This window comes from Schistocerca serialis, chromosome 10 (genome assembly GCF_023864345.2).
Source record: "Schistocerca serialis cubense isolate TAMUIC-IGC-003099 chromosome 10, iqSchSeri2.2, whole genome shotgun sequence".
Taxonomy (NCBI): Eukaryota; Metazoa; Arthropoda; class Insecta; order Orthoptera; family Acrididae; genus Schistocerca; species Schistocerca serialis.
The window spans coordinates 101,820,744-101,838,948 of record NC_064647.1 but is presented as its reverse complement, the minus strand read 5'-3'; the positions used below and the strand labels follow the sequence as shown (position 1 = coordinate 101,838,948).

The window sequence follows — 18,205 nt, the reverse complement described above, 5'->3', positions numbered from 1 at the left end:
GGAGGAGAAATGCGTACCATCACGTTCCGACTTTGATAAAGGTCGGATTGTAGCATATCGCGATTGCGGTTTATCGTATCGCGACATTGCTGCTCGCGTTGGTCGAGATCCAATGACTGTTGGTAGAATATGGAATCGGTGGGTTCAGAAGGGTAATACGGAACGCCGTGCTGGATCCCAACGGCCTCGTATCACTAGCAGTCGAGATGACAGGCATCTGCATGGCTGTAACGGATCGTGCAGCCACGTCTCGATCCCTGAGTCTACAGATGGGGACGTTTGCAAGACAACAACCATCTGGACGAACAATTCCACGACGTTTGCAGCAGCATGGACTATCAGCTCGGAGACCATGGCGGCAGTTACCCTTGACGCTGCATCACAGACAGGAGCGTCTGCAATGGTGTACTCAAGGACGAACCTGGGTGCACTAATGGCAAAACGCCATTTTTTCGTATGAATCCAGGTTCTTTTTACAGCATCATGATGGTCGCATCCGAATTTGGCGACATTGCGGAACGCACATTGGAAGCGTCTATTCGTCATCGCCATTCTGGCGTATCACCCGGCGTGATGGTATGGGGTGCCATTGATTACACGTCTCGGCACTTTGAACAGTGGACGTTACATATCAGATGTGTTACGACTCGTGGCTCTAGCCTTCATTCGATCCCTGAGAAACCCTACATTTCAGCAGAATAATGCACGACGGCATGTTGCAGGTCCTGTACGAGCCTTTCTGGATACAGAAAATGTACGATAGCTGCCCTGTCCAGCTCATTCTCCAGATCTCTCACCAATTGAAAACGTCTGGTCAGTGGTGGGCGAGCAACTGGCTCGTCACAATACGCCAGTCACTACTCTTTTGAACTGTGGTATCGTGTTGAATCGGCATGGGCAGCTGTACCTGTGTACGCCATCCAAGCTCTGACTCAATGCCTAGGCGGATCAAGGCCGTTATTACGGCCAGAGGTGGTTGTTCTCGGTACTGATTTTTCAGAATCTATGCACCAAAATTGCGTGAAAATGTAATCACACGTCAGTTCTAGTATAATATATTTGTCCAATGAATACCCGTTTATCATCTGCACTTCTTCTTGGTGTAGCAATTTTAATGGCCAGTAGAGTAGATACTTGCCATTATGGGTGTTACGTAAAGTAACTCAAAAGTTTAGTACGAAATATTAATACAATCCTACATCAGAATTTCGTATCAGGAAGTAGTCGAAGTTAAGGAATCCCGTTACCCAGGCAGCAAAAGAGCCCGTGACGGGCGGAGGACAACAAAGGTGACAGACTAGCACTGACAAAAAGGGACATTCTTGGACAAGAGAAGTCTAATATTACCAAACATAGACCTTGGATTGAAGAAGAAATTTCTAGGAATCTACGTTTCGAGCACATTATTGTAATTGTGAAACAGGACCTGCGGGAAAACCGGTACAGAAGAGAATTGAAGCATTTGAGATACGGTGGTGCAAGAGAATGGCGAAAATTAGGTGGACTGAAAGGTGAGGAATGAGAAGATTCTCCGCAGAAACGCTGAGGAAAGGAACATACGGAAGATACTGACAAGAAGAAGGTACAGGACGGTAGGATATCTACTGAGACGACAAGGAATAACTTACACGGTACTAGAGGGACCTGTAGAGAGTAAAAATTGCAGAGGAAGGCGGAGATTGGAATTCATTCACAAATCATGGGGGATGTAGGTCGCATTTGATACCCTGAGATGAAAAGATTGATACAGAATTCATGGCAGGCCGCGTCAAATCACTCAGAAAACTGATGACTCAATAAATAAATAAATAAAGAACAGTGACTCCTAACCCAAACCCGTAAAATATCTGGACAATACTCTATGTCAGTTCAAACGCACACGAGCAAGTCTAGGATGATAGACTCTGTTGTATCGACAGTTCTTCTGCGGATATTGTCGAGGTCACTTACTTTCTTTCACATTGGCCCGCAGGAAGAAATCCGGAGGGGTCAGGTCCGGAGATCGCGGTAGCCATTCCATCGCTATGGAAAATTTCAGTCCAGGAAGTCACGAAATGGTAGGGGAACTGAAGGGGAACAAACTGGGGGCAACAAATTGCTCAAGTATGTCCAGTTACCCCCCCCCCCATGAACTATGGACCTTGCCGTTTGGATGACTGACTGATCTGGCCTTGTAACACTAACCAAACCGGCTGTACTGGTACTGCGAACGGCTGAAAGCAAGGGGAAACTACAGCCGAAGTTTTTCCCGAGGGCATGAAGCTTTACTGTATGGTTAAATGATGATGGCGTCCTCTTGGGTAAAATATTCCGGAAGTAAAATAGTCCCCCATTCGGATCTCCGGGCAGAGACTACACAAAAGGAAGTCGTTATCAGGAGTATAAGCACTGAAAGACCTGAGTCGAAAGGAGGCCCCGGGAGTAGACAACATTCCATTAGAACTACTGACAGCCTTGGGAGAGCCAGTCCTGACAAAACTCAACCATCTGGTGATCAAGATGTATGAGACGGGCGAAATACCCTCAGACTTCAAGAAGAATATAATAATTCCAATCCCAAAGAAATCAGCTGTGGACAGATGTGAAAATTATCGACCTATCAGTGTAAAAAGCCACGGCGGCAAAATACTACCACGAATTCTTTACAGACGAATGGAAAAACTGGTAGAAGCCGACCTCGGGGAAGATTAGTTTCGATTCCGTAGAAATCTTGGAGCACGTGAGGCAATACTGACCTTACGACTTATCTTAGAAGAAAGATTAAGGAATGGCGAACCAACGTTTCTAGCATTTGTAGACTTAGAGAAAGGTTTTGACAATGTTGATTGGAATACGCTCTTTCAAATTCTGAAGGTGGCAGGGGTAAAGTACAGGGAGCGAAAGGCTATTTACAATTTCTACAGAAACCAGATGGCAGTTATAAGAGTCGAGGGGAATGAAAGGGAAGCAGTGGTTGGGAAGGGAGTGAGACAGGGTTGTAGCCTCTACCCGATGTTATTCAATCTGTATATTGAGCAAGCAGTGAAGGAAACAAAAGAAAAATTCGGAGTAGGTATTAAAATCCATGGAGAAGAAATGAAAACTTTGAGGTTCGCCGATGACATTGTAATTCTGTCAGAGACAGCAAAGGACTTGGATGAGCAGTTGAACGGAATGGACAGTGTCTTAAAAGGAAGATATAAGATGAACATCAACAAAAGCTAAACGAGGACAGTGGAATGTAGTGGTATTAAGCCGGGTGATGCTGACGGAGTTAGATTAGGCAATGAGACACTTAATGTGGTAAAGGAGCTTTGCTATTTGGGGAGAAAAATAACTGATGATGGTCGATGTAGAGAGGATATAAAATGTAGACTCGCAATGGCAAGGAAAGAGTTTCTGAAGAAAAGAAATTTGTTAACATCGAGTATAGATTTAAGTGTCAGGAAGTCGTTTCTGAAAGTATTTGTATGGAGTGTAGCCATGTTCGGAAGTGAAACATGGACGATAAATAGTTTGGACAAGAAGAGAATAGAAGCTTTAGAAATGTGGTGCTACAGAAGAATGCTGAAGATTAGATGGGTAGATCACATAACTAATGAGGAGATATTGAATAAGAATGGGGAGAAGAGAAGTTTGTGGCACAACTTGACTAGAAGAAGGGATCGGTTGGTAGGGCATGTTCTGAGACATCAAGGCATCACCAATTTAGTATTGGAGGGCAGCTTGGAGGGTAAAAATCGTAGAGGGAGACCAAGAGATGAATACACCAAGCAGATTCAGAAGGATGTAGGCTGCAGTAGGTACTGGGAGATGAATAAGCTTGCACAGGATAGAGTAGCATGGAGAGCTGCATCAAACCAGTCACAGGACTGAAGACCACAACAACAACAACAAGAATGTCCAGATAAACGGTTGCTGTTTGCTCGATGAAGTAAAATGGTCAAACTATGCTGTCCTTTATTAGCGCACACCGCGAAACCACCTTTTCGCTGTCTCTGATATGTTCCCATTAACTGTGGGTGTTCTCCGAATCCCATATGCAAATGTTGAGGAGATTAGCCTTCCCACGCGTGTGTGGAAAGTTGATTTTTCAGAGATTCTCAGCATGGTGAAGCTGCAAGTCCAATCGCTTCAGTGCTTGCAGAATTTGAACTCTGTAAACGAGCAAGTAGAGTCGTTTGTGCAGAACCTTGTGATCTATTTTTTTAAACCCCCTTTTACAAAGGTCTTGTCGCGGCTGCTGCTTCTGGAGCAGTACACGGCTAAGACGATTTCTTCCTGTCACTGTTACACGGCTATGGCCCAGGGACAGATAACAGGACAGGAAAACGAAGGTTGTTCAACACTCCAACAAATTAGCAACAAAGTCACACAAACTGTAACGGTAACACCGACCACCTTAAACGGCAATGGGTGCTAACGTTAAACCTCTGTGAGAAATTTTTGAGAAAGTTGTGACCGTGAGATAACCTAATGGGCACAGAACAGTCAGACTGGGATTCGTTCCCGGAACGCTCCTGCAGAGTATAACCAGCAGTAAACAAGTGTGTCAGGAACAGACGTTCTTCCAGCAAAAAAGCAAATTATGATGTTACATAGAGTTAGGGGTGTAAATGCGGAAGCGTGTGGGTAATGTGGAAACGTCTAGTATCTGGCCCGCAGAGTGCTGCACTGTAGTGGGGCAGCCACAAATTGTTGCAATAGTTCCTATTTGTCACGGTGGAGGGTCAGAAGTCAGTTGAGCAACAGACGCCGTGACAGTAGTGCAATTTACGTTCGCGCATTTTCTAAACCTTTTTCGAGGTAAGTTGTGTTATTATATTTGTCTATATACTTTGTAGTTACTTTTTTTACGTCTGATAGGTTATAAATAAAGGTGTATAGAAGTTTTTAGCAGTTCTTTGTCGACCTTAAATGGATAGTTGCTTAATGTAATCTTGTATTCTACCGGAAAAAAAGGTTCAAATGGCTCTGATCACTATGGGACTCAACATCTTAGGTCATAAGTTCCCTAGAACTTAGAGTTACTTAAACCTAACTAACCTAAGGACATCACACACACCCGTGCCCGAGGCAGGATTCGAACCTGCGACCGTAGCAGTCCCGCGGTTCCGGACTGCAGCGCCAGAACCGCACGGCCACCGCGGCCGGCATTCTACCGAAATTTAAAATGGCCATTGTGTATGTAATACGATGACATTGTGGAAACGTTTCCACAATACCAACATCAAATACTTCTAATACGTTTTTCGTCTGTTTCTAGATGCCACGAAAGCTAACTGATCGAAAACCAAGAGCTATTGTGAAGAAGTGGGATGCTGAAAACATGATTAAGGCTATAATAGCCTCCAGGGAAAGCAGGTGGGGTTAAGAACAGCAGTAAAAGGTTTCAGTGTACCTCAGACGACACTTCAGAAGTTTGTGCATAGTGACATGTCACCTGAAGAATGTGTTTCTTTGAGACTTGGAAGTAAGCTTGTACTACCTGATGCTATTGAGAAACAATTGGTGCAGTATCTCATTGAAATGGATTAAACAGAAGGTCAACATCGTTGTCAAATACGCTTGTGTCTCCACAAGATATCATGCCAGTCTCTCCCCTAAAGAGGACGGTTTCCAACAGAGGTCGTAAGCCAGGTTCATCAGCTGTTTTGACATCTTCTCCATATAAAACACGCCTTGAAGACTCCTTACTGAAGGGTAAACAGAAGCTTCCTAAGGCACCTGCCAAAAGCAAGAAAAAACGTGAAGCTCCTCCTAGAAATCCGTGCAAAAAACGGCATAAGTTATCTGAGGATTCAGATGAAGAGCCCAATGCACCAACTGTCTCTTCAGGCGAGTAACATTTGGTTCTCGCAGTTGGGGAAGAAAAACCTACTGAAGAAGATGCAATTTGTATTTTTTGTGAAGGCGCATTTTCGAAAGACATTCGAGGAGAATTATAGATAAAGTGTGTAGTGTGTGAGGAGTGGAGTCACTCTTTGTGTGCCGGAAATGAAGGAGATATTTACATACGCGATTTTTGCAAGTGAACTTCGTTTATGAAGCATTTTTCTAATACAGTTGCGTTTATAAATATTTTTGTATAATTTAAATCTGATGTAAAATAAAATAGTTTCTAACATTTCAATAGTTTTCCTTTGAAGTAGCCAGTTTTAGGCAATTTTAAGGCGTTTCCACATTACCCGCACTTCTTGAAAAATTAGTGAGTTGTTGTGCAAGCAGAAAATGTTTTTTAATTTTTAACATATTTAGTTTTTGTGTTTGTAATATTACATTCATTGCTAAACCATTGTGAATTAGATTTGGCTAATTTTTGAAGCTGAAAGAGAAGTAAAAATTTCTTTTATACAGCAAAAACAAACTGGGTTTCCACATTTACACCCCTACCTCTATTAATATTGGTTGCCAGCCTAACATTCTTGTGTCAAGCAATATAATAAAGCAGAAGGCAGCGCTAAGGCTAACCTAACATTCCTTGACACACACACACTCTTTCTTTATATCTGTTCACACTACGAGACAGTAAACTAACCTTGCAGATAAATGTACTACTAACTTGGGAGTCAAACAAATAAACGACCAGTGAGATAGCAAACAGTAATCTGGTACCGCGCCGCGGAATTTGAATCCCCGCCAGACCTCATGGACGTCGAAGACCCCTAGAGGTCTCTGCACCATCGTGCCGTAAGCTGTTGTGGCGCGCGCCTCCTGGCCCGCACTTAGTGTGAGGGCACCACAGTGGAACATGTGGTTGCAGCGGCCAATAGCGGCGTCCCCGATAGAGTACTTGCGAGCCTGCCTCTCGCTCACCCAGCTCCAATCCAAAGCCCACAACCGCCTCCGACTCCTCAAACTCCTCTCTGGCCGGACATGGGCGTTGCACGCCTCTACCATCCTTCAGACCTACAAATCCTTAATCCGTCCCATCCTCTGTTATGCCAGTCCCGCCCGGATATCTGCCCCCCCCCCCCAAATTCTATAAGTCCCTCCAGATCCTTGAGCGTCATGCACTCCACCTCCCATTCCGTATACACCTCCCGTCCCCCACGCGGATCCTCTATGACCTCATTCCTTTCCCCCATCTGCTTCTGTTCCTCAAACATATCCATATACTCTACACCTCCCGCCGCCTTGATCCCCCTTACCCCCTGGTTGCTCCTCTCCTCTCCCATCCCCGCCCCTGCCACGTCTTCACTGTTGTGTCCCCCCCCACCCCCCCCAAGGTGGCTTCCATCAACTCCCCCTCCTGAATGATGCCCTCTCTCCCTCCATTTATCCCTCCAATCAATTCTGATCCTCACCCCCTCCTTTTCTCCATCCTTTCTTGGGATCCCTCTCCCCCCCTTCCATCTTCTTTTTTCCCCAGCTACCCTCGCTCTGCCTCCCTTCTCTTCCCCAAGTCCTTTTGCCTCTCCCTCGTCTGCCTTTTCCCATTCCCTCTCGCATCTGCCCTGCCCCTCCCCCCCTTATGGGTCCTCATCCTCCTTCGGTTCCCCCCCTTCATTTTTCCACTTCTCCCTCCTTGTTTCCCCCCGTCATCTGTCCAGGTCCACCCACCCCCCCATCTGCCATAGGCTATGGTGTGTCCTCTTTGTGCCAACATTTTAGTGCAGTGTTTACAGTGAGTGTTCAGTGTTGAGTATCTTTTCCGATGAGTTGCGAACGGACATCATACTGTCGCTGGGTGTGATTTTAGATCTCTTGCAAACAGAAACCAGACTGTCGCCATGTTTTTTAATTGTCTGTCTACTATGTTACCTGTCTACATCCTATGTATTTTTATTCGCTTTGCCAACCCTTTGCTTTATGTTTTAACTTTCCACAATTTTCCGCCGTTTTACAATTTAAGTCCCCGTTTTATCGCCTGCTTTTATTGTTTCTTAACTTCTCTTTACTTTTTAAAAAGTCTGTAGGCTGCAGAGCCAGCCCGCCCCCAAGGAAAAAAAAAGCTCACCTAACCACTCTAACATTGTGTACGTCTCTTGACATATCGCCTCGCCTAAGACAGAGCATTTACTTTCGTGTTTTGTTTACGAGTGGACGTGGTGATATAGTTAGGTTTTCATAACTCTGTTGTTTCGTTCTTGTTGTTGTCGTAAGGTCCCTCTTTGGTCGTGTCCGTCCTCTGCCGTTGTGTTGTACCATACCATCCGCACCATACCATCACGCCGTATGATACGCCAGTATGGCGATGACGAATACACGCTTCCAATGTGCGTTCACCACGATATCGCCAAACACCGCTGTGACCATGATGATGCTGTAAACAGAGTCTGGATTCATCCGAAAAAATGACGTTTTGCCATTCGTGCACCCAGGTTCGTCGTTGAATACACCATCGCAAACGCTCCTGTCTGTGATTTAGCGTCAAGGGTAACCGCAGCCATGGTCTCCGAGCTGATAGCCCATGCTGCTGCAAACTTCGTCGAACTGTTCGTGCAGATGGTTGTTCTCATGCAATCGTCTCCATCTGTTGACTCAGGGATCGAGACGTGGCTGCACGATCCGTTACAGCCATGCGGGTAAGATGCCTGTCATCTCGACTGCTAGTCATATGGGGCAGTTGGGATCCAGCACGGCGTTCCGTATTACCCTCCTGAACTCAGCGATTCCATATTCTCCTAAAAGTCATTGTATCTGGACCAAAGCGAGCAGCAATGTCGCGATACGATAAACCGCAATCGCGATAGGCTACAATCCGACCTTTATCAAAGCCGGAAAGGTGATGGTACGCATTTCTTCTCCTTTCACGAGGCATCACAACAACGTTTCACCACGCAACGCCGGTCAACTGCTGTTTGTGTATGAGAAACTGGTTGGAAACTTTCGTCATGTGAGCACGTTGTAGGTGTCGCCACTGGCGCCAACCTTGTGTGAAAGCTCTGAAAAGCTAATCATTTGCATATCACATCATCTTCTTCCTGTCTGTTAAAAGTCGCGTCTGTAGCACATCATCTTCGTGGTGTAGCAGTTTTAATGGCCAGTAGTGTATTTCCTTCTTAAGCTCAGTTTGTAGCAATTAAACACAGTGCAAATCTGTTTCATTAACTAACTAGTCTAGCACATGAGGGCCCTTAATCTTTAATGGCTTGAAGAACCATGCTCATTAACAAAACTACACTAGTATGAAAGTTTTATGGTACGTATTCTCATCAATAACTATTAATTAAGTAAAGCACAACGAACTGTAACTCTTTAAATAACAAATGTGCTTTGATGAGCAGTCTTTTAACCTACTCAAAATACAGTTTGCTGTGCAACAACATTAAATTCAAGTTCAAACACTTTTCAATTAAATGAACACTGATAAAACTTTGTAATTCTGATAAAAGTGTATAAATGCAACAATGAAAAATCTTCTTCACTTCAGAACAATATAATTGTTGTTTTAACTAACAACTTCACTATTTTCAGGCGGCTTTTCTAGTAAGGCAAATTATTTAAGAAAGTGATTGCACATTGATTTAAAAATGCGCTGGAAGTGGGGTATTTCGCAAACTATAAAACTGAACTTTAACCACCATAACTACATACATTAGAAAGCAATCACAACTATTTCTATAGCTGCCGAATAAGTGTTTCCATGATAAATTAGGACACTCGGAACTGAATTCACTAGGATAGGATTCCTGTCCACGTTTGTGATGTGGGATAATCACGGATGTAAGATACAGTTTTTAGCAACACCACGGTTATTATTAAAATCAACCACATTTCACAAATACCTGGTGCATTTACAGAGTGCCAAATGCAGGGTGTTACAAAAAGCTACTGCCAAACTTTCATGAAACATTCCTCACACACAAAGGAAGAAAATATGTTATGTGGACATGTGTCTGGAAATGCTTACTTTCCATGTTAGAGGTCATTTTATTACTTCTCTTCCAATCGCATTAATCATGGAATGGAAACACACAGCAACAGAACGTACCAGCTTGACTACAAACACGTTGTTACAGGAAATGTTAAAAATGTCCTCCGTTAGCGAGGATACATGCATCCACCCTCCGTCGCATGGAATCCCTGATGCGCTGATGCAGCCCTGGAGAATGGCGTATTGTATTACAGCCGTCCACAATACGAGCACAAAGAGTCTCTATATTTGATACCGGGGTTGCGTAGACAAGACCTTTCAAATGCCCCCATAAATGAAAGTCAAGAGGGTTGAGGTCAGGAGAGCGTGGAGGCCATGGAATTGGTCCGCGTCTACCAATCCATCGGTCACCGAATCTGTTGTTGAGAAGCGTACAAACACTTCGACTGAAATGTGCAGGAGCTCCATCGTGCATGAACCACATGTTGTGTCGTACTTGTAAAGGCACATGTTCTGGCAGCACAGTTAGAGTATCCCGTATGAAATCATGATAACGTACTCCATTGAGCGTAGGTGGAAGAACATGGGGCCCAATCAAGACATCACCAACAATGTCTGCCCAAACGTTCACAGAAAATCTGTGTTGATGACGTGATTGCACAATTGCGTGCGGATTCTCGTCAGCCCACACATGTTGATTGTGAAAATTTACAATGTGATCACGTTGGAATGAAGCCTCATCCGTAAAGAGAACATTTGCACTGAAATGAGGATTGACACATTGTTGGATGAACCATTCGCAGAAGTGTACCCGTGGAGGCCAATCAGCTGCTGATAGTGCCTGCACACGCTGTACACGGTACGGAAACAACTGGTTCTCTCGTAGCACTCTCCATACAGTGACGTGGTCAACGTTACTTTGTACAGCAGCAAGTTCTCTGACGCTTCAACTGCACGAAGAACTGCCTCGTCCATTGCAGGTGTCCTCGTCGTTCTAGGTCTTCCCCAGTCGCAAGTCATAGGCTGGAATGTTCCGTGCTCCCTAAGACGCCGATCAATTGTTTCGAACGTCTTCCTGTCGGGACACCTTCACTCTGGAAATCCGTCGCGATACAAACGCACTGCGCCACGGCTATTGCCCCGAGCTAATCCATACATCAAACGGGCGTATGCTAACTTCGCATTTGTAAACATTGCACTGACTGCAAAACCACGTTCGTGATGAACAGTAACCTGTTGATGCTACGTACTGACGTGCTTGATGCTAGTACTGTAGAGCAATGAGTCGCATGTCAACACAAGCACCGAAGTCAACATTACCTTCCTTCAATTGGGCCAACTGGCGGTGAATCGAGGAAGTACAGTACATACTGACGAAACTAAAACGAGCTCTAACATGGGAATCAAGCGTTTCCGGACACATGTCCACATAACATCTTTTCTTTATTTGTCTGTGAAGAATGTTTCCTGAAAGTTTGGCCGTACCTTTTTGTAACAACCTGTATAAACAATTTAGAGGAAGGCTGGTTGCTATGATGGCGTAGTTTCCATGGCGGCGACGCTGTCATGGCAGTACTGTTGGCCTCACCCTGCTACAGGTCTCCTTGGCGTCGGAATTATATTTCTACAGGGGCAAAAACCATGCCATGATAATGGTATCACAAAATGCAGCATTCGAGGCTCATAAAGACCGCTCGTAAGTTACTCTGGCATCAGAACTGCAAGAACCTGAGCCATAATGAACCGCAACTGCTAGAAGGATGTTACCCACAGCACTGCTCTGAGCCCAGGGTCCTTATCCGTCACAATGGACGAGTTGCCACTTGCGCGCTAACCACGCCTTTTCCACTCCGCTAGGCTACTTCCATAGCTTTTAAATTCTGTGAGCATGTGGGCTTGCTATTCTGTAAGTGGTGGGATCCTTGGGTACTCAACTAGTGATAGTTAGTGTAAGAAAAACATGAAACTAACGAAAATTATTATTTATTTTGCAAAAATTCTTAGAAATCACAATGACACTTTTAGTTATGAACTGAACAAGTTATTTCTGGGTTCTTTTCGGAATGTGAAGTTACCTCTTAAGGACAGGATTCGGTAATGAAATTTCTATACGAAGTTTAAGATTGTTGCTGACTTGGCAGAATGCCTGAGAGCCACGCCTACTCAACTTGAATAATTATCACTTAGAATGTTGCTAGGTACGGTGGAGGCTGTCGCATGTGAAAAGCAGTGAAGTGTACTGTTGTGGAGGAAATATGGGACTTTCAAGAGCTGTAGCGTACAATAACATAAGCTGCGATGACTGCTGTCTGCGCCGCTCGCTGCTGACAAATAAGATTCATTCTATCCGGATTGACCTTCGCCAATCAAACTCTCCCTACGCCTTGATGAAGTCAAGGACTCCTATTCGCCCCTAGTCTAACTATTGGCGTGGTACACCGGTTAGATAACCAGTCCACCGTGATGGCACTAAAAATTCGCTCACAGGGGTTTAACTATAACTCTGTCCATTCACACTGCATAATAAGTGTGTCGGCTAACACAGTGAGCAACGCTTAATCGCAAGCACTCAGTATAGAGTTGCACTCTGATTCGCTCTTGACAGAGGTGCTCTCCCAGTGAAGTACTGAGGAGAGACTTGTTCCTCGCTTCAAGACCGACAATGGAACGGCCCCTCTCCACGCCAGACGTGAAGGGGTATATCTTTCGGTCTCTTCCATTACTCCTTCAGCTCAATGTGTCAGAAATATCGTCTGCCAATCAGCATTGTTCTTCTAAAACGGAAGAATGACGTTTTGTTTAAGGCGACCAATCCAGAAATCTGTAGCATCGGCGTTTGCCGTTTGCTGTCTCCCTGTGAAAATCTCAGAAACTGCATGCTATATTTGTAAAGAATGTGTAGGTTGGGTGCTCCCACACAATGTAGCGGAATTTGCTTTTAAGCCGAACACGGGCTTGTTCCCCCTTTCACTCGGGCACACACTTTCCACAGGTAGCCGCTGGCCGCCGTAGATAGCTCCCTGTGAAATCCTCTGAAGGGACCGGCATCCTGGTGTGCGGTGTATGCCTCTCCCGAACTAAAAGCTTTCATGACCGTCGTGTCTTGAATGTGTGTGTGTGTACGCCAGCCTCGAGTATTTCAACCACGGTGCGCTTACTTGTTATTTGCATATCGTTTACATGAATTCATACAACATTGACTTTGTCTTATCAAGTTTAGGTTCGAATGAAGCGTCTTGATGTGCGGAATACGATTCTAAGGACGGAATATGTAAGCAATGAAGGTCAGGAGACCACGATGCCTTACAATTCAACCCAGTGTTCCCTAACTATGGACCAACATATTTACAGTACAATATAAAACAAACATTTCAGTAGTTAATTAAATCCACAAACACAGTTTAAACAACATTGTTCAAAAAATTCACATAACTGAAATGTGTATACATAGTCAAAGAATTTCCATGATGGATACAGCACTATACATAAGCAACACTACCAATTTCGGGGACTGATGACCTTAGATGTTAAGTCCCAGAGCCATTTGAACCATTTGAACTCCTATCAATTTCCATAGAAATATGGATACAGATAGAAAATAGGTCGAAAATAGGTGTTACAAAATGAGTTAAAATGTTTACTTATCTTTGTGACTGAGTAATAATGACGGCTGTAACACTACTTCTAATATAACACAGAAAGGGCCCTAAATGTCTAAGTGGAAATAATCGTAGGTAGGCTTCACACTACATAGCAAATGAAGCCTAAGAGTTCGCTAAACGACGTTCCTTGTCTATGTCAGCCCTGGACGACGATCTACAACCAAGTGGGCGAGAGCTGCTCTTATATCTTCCGAGTAGGCTTTTGTCGACTGTCGTTCGATGATTGGCGCATTCTACTCGGACGGCAATTGGCCGAGGCGAAGTCGACATCTTCCTCCTCAGCGCTGCCCATGGCGCTGGTGGAAATCTCGCAGCCAACATAAGTAACTCAGAAGTAGGTATCTTCGGACTAGTGGAGGAACGATAAGCGACGGCGATTTTTTTGACGAGTGGAAAAGCAGACGAGAAGAAGATACCTGGAGAGAACTAACGGATTCGTCAGATGCCGCCCCCACAAATGCGTGTGGATATTTTAAAAAGCCGGCCGCGGTGGCCGAGCGGTTCTAGGCGTTTCAGTCCGGAACCACGCGACTGCTACCGTCGCAGGTCTGCCTCGGGCATGGATGTTTGTGATGTCCTTAGGTTGGTTGGTTGGTTGGTTTGGGGAAGGAGACCAGACAACGTGGTCATCGGTCTCATCGGATTAGGGAAGGAAGTCGGCCGTGCCCTTTCAGAGGAACCATCCCGGCATTTGCCTGGAGTGATTTAGGGAAATCACGGAAAACCTAAATTGGGATGACCGGACGCGGGATTGAACCGTCGTCCTCCCGAATGCGAGATGTCCTTAGGTTAGTGAGGTTTAAGTAGTTCTAAGTTCTAGGGGACTGATGACCTCAGATGTTAAGTCCCATAGTGCTCAGAGCCATTTGAACCATGTGGTTTAAAAAAATAAGGATCGAGAAGAAAGACAGTCCAAGTGGTGAGTCTCTATGGCACTGGCACGAGCTCGCATCTTCGCGCCTGTGGTGCTTTTTCCCTTCCTGATGTTCGACGAACTGACTCTCAGGAACTTCGTTGGAAGGTGTCTCTGATCTCTTCTACCACTTCCTCAGAAGTGCGTTTTGTTCCAGAACATGACTGTCTGTTTACGATCCCAGTGGATAGCGCTTCTCATACCAAACCTTAATCGCCTTAACGTCTGGTGGCTTCCTTTGAAATTCACGTCGGAAATTTCTTTGGGCAGAAAAGGGTGATTTCGTTTCGACATACCACACTACGCATTGGGCTCTCTCTGGAGGTGTAGTCAAACGGCTCTGAGCTCTATGGGACTTAAAATCTGAGGTCACCAGTCCCCTAGAACTTAGAACTACTTAAACCTAACCTAAGGACATCACACACACCCGTGCCCGAGGCAGGATTCGAACCTGCGGCCGTAGCGGTCACGCGGTTCCAGACTGAAGAGCCTACAACCGCTCGGCCACACCGGCCGGCTGGAGGTGTAGTCACTTCTGGTAATTATGAACGACCTGAAACAAAACGAAAGGAATTGTTTAGGAAATTACACGAATCATTTCGAGTTGCCTTAGATAATGCTGCACACCACAGATTTTTTTAAAAATTGTTTTGGAAAGTATGGAGCTTTTCTGTGGAAACCCTGTTGAAGAGAAAAAGTTATGAGAAATTTTCTGGCAGATTAAAACTGCGTGCCGGACCAAGACTCGAACCCGGGAGCTTTGCCTCCTGCGGGCAAGTACTCAACCACCTTTTTTCTTTTGTTTAACTAATTTTGTTCGTTACTGTTCCTTGCATTTGTTCTGGGTAGAAGCCCCCTGACACCCATTCACGTCCAACGTTGAAGCATTCACTCAGTTTTTCTTGTTAGAGAGCGAACACGCTGAGCTACCGTGCTGGCGCAGACGAGCCACCCAACCAAGCACGACTCCAGTTTCGCAGGAGAGCTTCTGTAAAGTTTGGAAGGTAGGAGACAAGGTACTGGCAGAAGTAAAGCTGTGAGGTCGACTCGTGAGCCGCGCTTGGGTGGCTCAGTCGGTAGAGCACTTGCCGATGGAAGGCAGAGGTCCCGAGTTCGAGTCTCAGTCCGGCAAACAGTTTTAGGAGGAGCACAAGAGAGTCAGGCAGAAAAGCGCGTACCGACAGACGTTCCAGAGCTGGCTGCACGGCGCGCTGGACGCCGCCTTCAGAGATGCCCTCCGCCCCCAATTACCGTGACCGCCGCCGACGTGACCGCGCCCCTCCACCCTCGCCCCCCCCCCCGCCCCCAATCCCTCACTCCCTCGCCGTTGCTGACGCAGGCACCCTCCAACTCTCCCAAAAGTGCATGTTACTTAGATAATAAGAATGCAACTAAACGTAGTGCTCCAGTGCATTCACAGTGTTCTCTCATATGAAACAGTGCGAGACAACAGTTATATCATCATACCACTGGAAAAAGTTTTCATTATATTTGAGAATCTCTGTTTGTCCTTGATTTTATCTTGCATGTCAAGAGACGGTGGCAACTTAATGTGACAAACATAACTCGCCACAATCAAGGTGGTTGTGTAAATAATGTACCAAACCAAAATCCCTCTGCAACTGATATCAATAATCATGTTCTACATCTTCATCTACATACATATTCCGCAATCCATCATACGGTGCGTGGCGGAGGGTACCTCGTACCACAACTAGCATCTTCTCTCCCTGTTCCACTCTCAAACAAAAGAAAAATGACTGTCTATATGCCTCTGTACGAGCCCTAATCTCTCTTATCTTATCTTTGTGGTCTTTCCGCGAAATGTAAGTTGGCGGCAGCAAAATTGTACTGCAGTCAGCCTCAAATGCTGGTTCTCTAAATTTCCTCAGTAACGACTCACGAAAAGAACGCCTCCTTTCCTCTAGAGACTCCCACCCGAGCTCCTGAAGCATTTCCGTAACAATCGCGTGATGATCAAACCTACCAGTAACAAATCTAGCAGCCCGCTTCTGAATTGCTTCTATGTCCTCCCTCAATCCGACCTGATAGGGATCCCAAACGCTCATGCAGTACTCAAGAATAGGTCGTATTAGCGTTTTATAAGCGGTCTCCTTTACAGGTGAACCACATCTTCCCAAAATTCTACTAATGAACCGAAGACGACTGTCCGCCTTCCCCACAACTGCCATTACATGCTTGTCCCACTTCACATCGCTCTGCAATGTTACGCCCAAATATTTAATCGACGTGACTGTGTCAAGCGCTACACTTCTAATGGAGTATTCAAACATTACAGGATTCTTTTCCCTATTCATGTGCATTAATTTACATTTATCTATATCTAGACTTAGGTGCCATTCTTTACACCAATCACAAATCCTGTCCAAGTCATCTTGTATCCTCACTCCCGTACACCACAGCATCATCAGCAAACAGCCGCACATTGCTATCCACCCTATTCAAAAGATCATTTATGTAGATAGAAAACAACAGCGGACCTACCACACTTCCCTGGGGCACTCCAGATGATACCCTCACCTCCGATGAACACTCACCATCGAGGACAACGTACTGGTTTCTTTTACTTAAGAAGTCTTCGAGCCACTCACATACTTGGGAACCAATCCCATATGCTCGTACCTTAGTTAGGAGTCTGCAGTGGGGCACCGAGTCAAACACTTTCCGGAAGTCAAGGAATATGGCATCCGTCTGATACCCTTCATCCATGGTTCGCAAGACATCATGTGAAAAAAGGGCAAGTTGCGTTTCGCAGGAGCGATGCTTTCTAAAGCCGTGCTGATGCATGGACAGGAACCTCTCTGTCTCAAGGAAATTCATTATATTCGAACTGAGAATATGTTCGAGATCCTGCAACAAACCGGTCTTAAGGATATTGGACTGTAATATTGAGGATCCGTCCTTCTACCCTTCTTATATCCAGGCGTCACCTGCGCTTTTTTCCAGTCGCTCGGGACTTTACGTTGGGCAAGAGATTCGCGATACATGCAAGCAAAGTGAGGAGCCAATGCAATAGAGTACTCTCAGTAAAACCGAGTGGAATCCCATCAGGACCTGGCGATTTATTTATTTTCAACCCATTCAGCTGCTTCACAACACCAGGGATGTCTGCACTATACGCGAATCTGTATGAGATTAGGTTTATTTACTATTGTTTTGTGACCCTGTGGAAGTATCACGAGTCACAAAGATTTCTTCATATGTCAAATGTTCCTCTCTCCCTCTCTCCCCCCCCCCTCCTCAACCACAATTTATCTAAATTAGAATTATTTTAATACCTTCAGCTGCTGACTGGCGTTGATATATATCAACGGAGACAGGTGAAAATGTGTGCTCCGACCGGGACTCGAACCCGGGATCTCCTGCTTACATGGCAGACGCTCTATCCATCTGAGCCACCGAGGGCACAGAGGATAGCGCGACTGCAGGAACTATCTTGCTCGCGCCTCCCGCGAGACCCACATTCTCACCTTGTATGTCCACACACTACGGTCGTAGTGTCCCACCCCAACACATTCTTCCACGAGTAACATCCTGAAATAAGTGGCCAGTGTCCTTAATGTGGATGGCTGTTGCTGATTTAACATAATTGTTTGTATGCTGGGCATTTATGTACTGGTTCTTTTTTTCTGCCCATATTCAGGGCTTTCCATCATGTACACAATTTTGTAAAGTCTTGACTGTGTGTCTTTGTCTGTGAGCTTATGTTGTGTTGTTTAACCTAGAGATTTAAATGTGTTCCTGCAGGTGATATTCCTTTTACATGCATACGGCATCTTAAATTTTTCTTGTTTCGGTTTATCGCTAGTA

The 18,205-nt window shown here is 45.2% G+C and overlaps 1 non-coding gene across 1 annotated transcript; it reads right to left on the bottom strand.

Annotated features, from left to right (window-relative positions):
- Positions 1 to 17,726: 17,726 nt before the first annotated feature.
- Positions 17,727 to 17,801, bottom strand: Trnat-ugu (transfer RNA threonine (anticodon UGU)). Its single transcript has one exon. It is a non-coding gene; the product is annotated as a tRNA-Thr (tRNA).
- Positions 17,802 to 18,205: the final 404 nt, after the last annotated feature.